The sequence below is a fragment of the Miscanthus floridulus genome, chromosome 5 (genome assembly GCF_019320115.1).
Source record: "Miscanthus floridulus cultivar M001 chromosome 5, ASM1932011v1, whole genome shotgun sequence".
Classification (NCBI taxonomy): Eukaryota; Viridiplantae; Streptophyta; class Magnoliopsida; order Poales; family Poaceae; genus Miscanthus; species Miscanthus floridulus.
In genome coordinates, this window is record NC_089584.1 from 8,373,246 (window position 1) to 8,379,576 (window position 6,331).

Sequence of the window (6,331 nt, forward strand, 5' to 3'; positions counted from 1 at the left end):
CAACACAATCAGAGATTGAATGGTGCGACCAGCTCATGTTCTGTGCTCATGTAACTTCTTTTCCTCAAATCTTACATGGACCACCTCTGCGGCATGGTCCTCGCTACATCCAATCCCTTCATGTATGAAATGCAACAAGTTAGCAACACGATTATATTACATTTAAAAGCAGGCAATGAAAATAACAAGGCTTCCAATGACTCACTGGCACACAATGCAGCAACATGGTCGTTCAAGACCTGCATTTGTACTCTTTCCTCCTCCCTTGCCTCCTTCCTTGCCCTCTCCTCCTCTAACACCCTCCATCTCTCTAATCCTCATTTGTCAAGCCCAACATCGATCGGGTTACGAATACTGCGATATCTAGCAAACTCACGCATATTGTTTTTGTGATGTTTAACGAATAGGTTGACGTAGTCATATCCATATCCCCTCTTCCGTGTAATTACTTGTCTCCCCTTCAGTTCATCCAAGAACTTAGCTTGATCATCATAACATTCCCACCTGCATTTCCTAGTGCTCTGTTCAAACAAAAAATTATATCATATATGTCTTAGCAAAAGAAACAAAATACGATTTCATGTTTACCACAAAAATAACCAACCTCATCATAGTCAACCATATGGCCGCAATAATGGCCTATTCCAAGCTCTGAAGGGACTAGACCATAGTTGTATTTAACACCATATTCGCACTTGACTGGAGGTGTTTTGTAAATTAACCTTTCTTTCTTCTTTTCCTTTGCCTTTGGTGGCTCTGACCATTGATTCTTAGGACCGTACAGCCACTCATTGAAATGACACTTCATAAATCCATAACGCTACAAGAGAATACATTAGTACACACACATATATAGCTAAACTTTTAAACATATACACTTTCCACTTGCTTTGTGTTTGTTCGGACACATAAACTCCAACGTATTCTTAGGGTTTATCATAGCTTGATATCTGCATTCGCATAGAGGAGGTTCCTCGAGTCGTCTAACTATGGCTAGGTGCTTCTCCTTAGCCGTCATTGGTGGGGATTAGGGGGAGGTGGAACCCACAGCTGGAAGTTCTCACGTGGATGTCTCCCTCTACACCAATCATCGAAAAGGAGGTACCTAGGGTCAAACTTGTCTTCACTATCAATCCACTAAAAGAAAAAGCACCTCTTATGGTCCTACACAATAAGATTCCAACAAAATATTAGTAGCCTACTTATACAAATGAAGAAAAAAGATAGTGGAAACAATTACTTATATTAAAACGACTTTATGCGTAGAAGCAACGTATCGTTGTATCTGGTTGTCTCGATTGAAACACGTTGGCTGGGAAACCACAGTCACAGTTAGGGACAGAGAGGTCAAGAGGGACGGGGGCATCTTTGCTAGATGCGTCGGGGTATAATTCTTGAGGACGACCCCATTTTCGCCAAAACTCCTCCCAATACATTTTTTGCATCTAACAAAACGATGGTAATTTAACAAACAAAAATCAAAATATCACAAATTAATGTTAATGAGAACCATTTGCATTACAACAAATAAAATATAACCTACACTTTGGTGCAAACTCTATCTTAGATGCAAACATAAAAACTATATAAAAACTATACTTTGGTCAGTAAAAAATAAAATTTGGTACATCAACAGTGTGTCTATATATTTATTCACATATAAAAGTTGAGATGCAAACTCAAATAAGAAAAATACATGGTAATCATAATTCTAACTAACCAATTAACCTTAACATTGGCAATCCTAACCCTAATCCTTCAATCCAATGTTCTAACGAACTCATATTTTCCTCCATACCCTAACTACTCATTCAAATCATTCGATCCACTGTGGAGGCCGAGGAGGAGCTTCATTACCTTGACAAGGCCGAGGAGGAGCTTCGGGGAAGGTAGGGAGGAGAACAGCAAGGGAGGCAATGGCGCGGCGGTGCGGGCTAGAAGGCGCGGCGGTGGGGGCAGGGCAGCATAGAGGCGGCTGTTGTGCGTCGTGGAGTGAAACAGAGAGGGAGAAAAGGGACTAGGCCGCGGGCCTATATTTGGCTCTACCGTGCCCTGATGAGTGACACGTCACTAATGCACCGTGATGCGTGGCGCGCCATAGCCATGCCCTGATCGGTGGCACGGCAGAGTTGGCCACGTCACCAGTCAGTGGCCTAGTCGCTGCCACGTATACAGCCTCGCCGCGTCCCCATGCATGGCGCGGCAGCGTTAATTCACCGCGCGCGTGCGAATAGGCGTGGCCAAAAGTGTTAGATTTGGAAAAAATATATTGAACAGTGTTAGTTTTAAAATTAGTTTAAAAAATATGATAAAAATAAAAAAAATCTTACTGGATTTGAGGGGGTAGGAGGGAGGAACGAGCGATGCGAGCTTCAGCCGCACGTGAGTACGTGACGACTGTGCTTGGGGGCGGAGCACCAAGTGCACGACACCGCATCGGAAACCATATGCTCCGAACGGCCGAACTGGAGGCGCGCGCCAAACAGAGCGCGGGAACGATGGGCGGGAGGCCATGCGCGGGAATAGTATTCTGGAGACCAGGCGCGGGAGGCAGTACAGTACGTAATGTTTCCTTTTCTTTTTTTCTTATTTATTTTTTCTTTCCTTTCTTTTTTCTTTTCTTTTCTTTTTATTGTTTTATTTCCATGCTTCTATTTATTCTTTCTTTTTCTTTTCTTTTTTAGTTTTCTATGTTTTTCGTTCTTATTTTATTTCCTTTTCTTTTCTTATTCTTTTCTTATTTTTCTTTACCTTTTATGTTTCTTTTTATTTTAATTGTTTTTCCTCGTTTCTATTTATTCTCTCTTTTTCTTTTCATTTTAAGTTTCCTATGTTTTTCATTCTTATTTTTTTTCTTTTTTTTCTTTTCCTTATTCTTCTCTCATTTCTTTTCTTTTTTTCTTTCTATTTTTTCTTTTTTCGTGCTTCATTTTCTATTTTTTATTTCTTTTTTGTTTTATGAAATTCTTTAATTATTCTTTTAATTTTTTTATAATTTATGTTTCTTTTATTTATTTTTTCTTTTTTCTTTTTCCCTTTTCTTATTATTTTTTATGTTCGCGTGTTATAAATGTGATGTTTTATTTTTATCTTTTCTTTTCTTTTTTTTTAATTTCTTTTTATTCATTTTATTTGTTTCTTTTTAATTATGTTTTTCATTGATTCATGGTTTTTATATTTTAATCTTTCTTTTATTTTTTTTTATTTTATTTTTTCTTTTCTTATTCTCTTCGTGCATCATTCATTTTTTATTTTCTTTTTATGTTTTATGTGTTTATTATTATTTTTCATTTTTTATATTTTTTACCTTTCTTTTATTTCTTTTTCTTTTTTTTATTATTTTTATGATGTTCTATGTTGTTTTTTTGTTCATGTGTATACATGTCATGTTCTATGTTTTTTTATGTTCACATGTTATACATGTAATGTTCTGTGATGTTTTTTTATGTTCACGTGGTATGCATATAATGTTCTATGCTGTATTTTGTGATGTTTGCGTAATATACGTGTGATGTTTCGTAATATTTTTTTATGTTCATGTGGTATGCATGGAATGTTCTATGTTGTATTTTGCGATCCTTGCACAATATATATGTGATGTTCTCGTAGTATACATGTGATGTTCTATGATGTTTTTTATGTTCACACGGTATACATCAGTATACATGTGATTGTATTTAGCGATGTTCACGTAATATATATGCGATGTTCTATAATATATTTAGTGATGTTCTATGGTGTATTTAGTGATTTTCACTTAGTATACATGTGATATTCTATAGTATATTTTAGGATATTTGAAAAGTATCCATGTGTCGAGGATCAATACTAGGATACTTGAAGAGGAGTTAATAACTATCAATATTGATTCATCCTAACATCAGGAGCACGACTGCACCTCTTGCTGGGCATCGCCTCATCCAGCAACCAAGGCTGCAGGCTCCGTCTCGTCCGGCCCCCGAGGGTTGGCTTGACCTTGGCTGGCTCCTGAGGGCTGGCTCCGCCTCGCTCGACCCCCGAGGGCTGGTTCCACCTCGCCCGATGTCTGAGGGCCGGCTCTGCCTCGCCTGATGTCCGAGGGCTGGCTCCTTCATATCTATACGCACAAATAAGGCAGGACACTCAAGTCAACCGCAATACCAAGGACCATATCGTACATGCTTGTAGAAAGTACTGTCAGGATATGATAAGACGGGCGCTTTAATCCCTTCCAGGCATGTCAGAGCCCGAACAGTGTTGTGAGCATCGACATTTGTCTTATAGTGTTATGGGCGCCACCATTTGCCCCCGGGCGTGGATCCTGACAGAAGCATATGGCAAGCACTATGGTCCAAGAGAAAACTCGCATCATCTACTGTAATGGACGAACGGTCACTACGCCGTCTACTCCTTGTAGGGTCACGGATCATCGCCCTGGTCCATCGCGCCGCCCGCCGAGGCGGGATGGGACATGACCTCTTGCTGACAAAGCTAGAACATGGCATCATCAGCAGATAGACACCCGGTGTAGCCCTATCAGGATCAGCGAATGTGCACCCAGCATGGAGCTATCCCTGGCACCATCTACCATGTTAGTAGGACTCGCTCAGAGGAAAAGGAAGACCTGACATCTTTAAAGGACCTCATTGGCCTCTGGTTTTTCTTCTCTCTTCCATTTATAATCCCTACTTCCCCTTGGCCTATAAAAGGGAAGGTAGGGCACCCCACTAAGGGGACGGATCGATTGAACACACCACTCATCATATCACACATAGCTAAGCAGCGACCAAGCTCTCAGCACCTATTAGACCTTTCCATCAGAGACTTAGGATCTTTCGCTCTCTCGCCCATTTGTAACCCCTACTAGGAGCTTTTTAGTGCAAATAACACGAGCAACAGCCATGAACTAGACATAGGGACATTCTGCCTAAACCAATATAAACCTTGTGTCTTTTTAGCACACCATCCGGGCCAGACATGCAATAACACAAATTTACTCATTGGTGTTTACTCGAAACACCAACAGTTGGTGCGCCAGATAGGGGACCTTTGCACGTTCTGACATTAACATTAGCCATGGATGGCTAGCCACAATATCAGCTGGGTCCTAGGTGCACACGTGCACTTCGGGGACCGGGACTTCATCATCACGGTGGGAGGAAGTTGGCATTGGCTCATGCAGCCATCCACCCTCTCCCGTCCATCGACCTCGACTATGGGAGGCTTGAGCGCTAGCTCAGCATCTCCCTAGGACCCCAACCGTCCAAGGAGGACCCATGCCGCCTCTCATTCTCTAACGCCAACATCATCGCATGGCTCACCAGAGGGGAACCCCTCTCTCTAGAACACCTCATACGAAGTGCTCCGATAGTGTTTCCATTCAGTCTCCACAATGCTGCGGCGACCGTTAGCCACCTTATGGCACAACGCATGGTCCCACCTCCCACGAATGATGAATTCGTGGGGGTGATTGAACACATCGTGGAATCTTTCCATGACCTCCTGGCAGAGGAGCCAGAGTCACCCTCTAACTCAGACTCTAGCAGGGGAAGCCATCACCCCTCTCGTGATTGCTTCATGATAGGTACCCCTGAGGGGCACATTGAAAGCGTCCACAAGGGGGAGGCTACCCCAACAAACAACCTCGACGATGAGGTCGAGAGGGAGACAGCGGCCCTGCCACGCATGTCATTGGAGCAGCTAAAAGCCCAAAACCAAGAGATCGAGGAAGCACGACTCTAGCTCGACTAGGAATGCACAGAGCTCGATTAGGAGATCGAGCACCACAGAGATGGTGGGCGCACCTGCGCCATGGCCCGTGATGTGAACTGGAGGATCATCGCTAATGATGAAGCCCTCTCTCGCTTTGCTTGGGTGAGCTAGAACATTGTCGCCAAGGCGGCCTTGCTCCATGGCCTTCTAGAGGCGATGACGCCTAAGGATCATTGGGCCCACCATGAGATTCACACGCTACTCGAGCATGCGGTGGTGCAGTAGGCCAAAAGCTCATTGTCTTAGTGATGTGAGCTCGATGCTAGCCAACGCATGCCCTCAGAGCGTCCTAGGAGGGACGTGTCGGTCCACCAGGAACCACAAGGAAGTAGGCAACACACCACAGTCCCAGTGCGTTAGCGTCGCGGCCATAACTATGACACGCGCAACACCCTCGATGCCCATAGATGCGCCTACGACAACCCGAGAGAGGGAGCCAGACGCGGCTATCACACTCATTGTGGCGGACACTACGACAGTGGTGAGGACTAAAGCCTATGCCCTAGCCTACCAGGGCCTTAGGCCTTCGGCCGACACATCCTCAACACTGCCTTCCCACTAAGGTACCGACCACCAACCA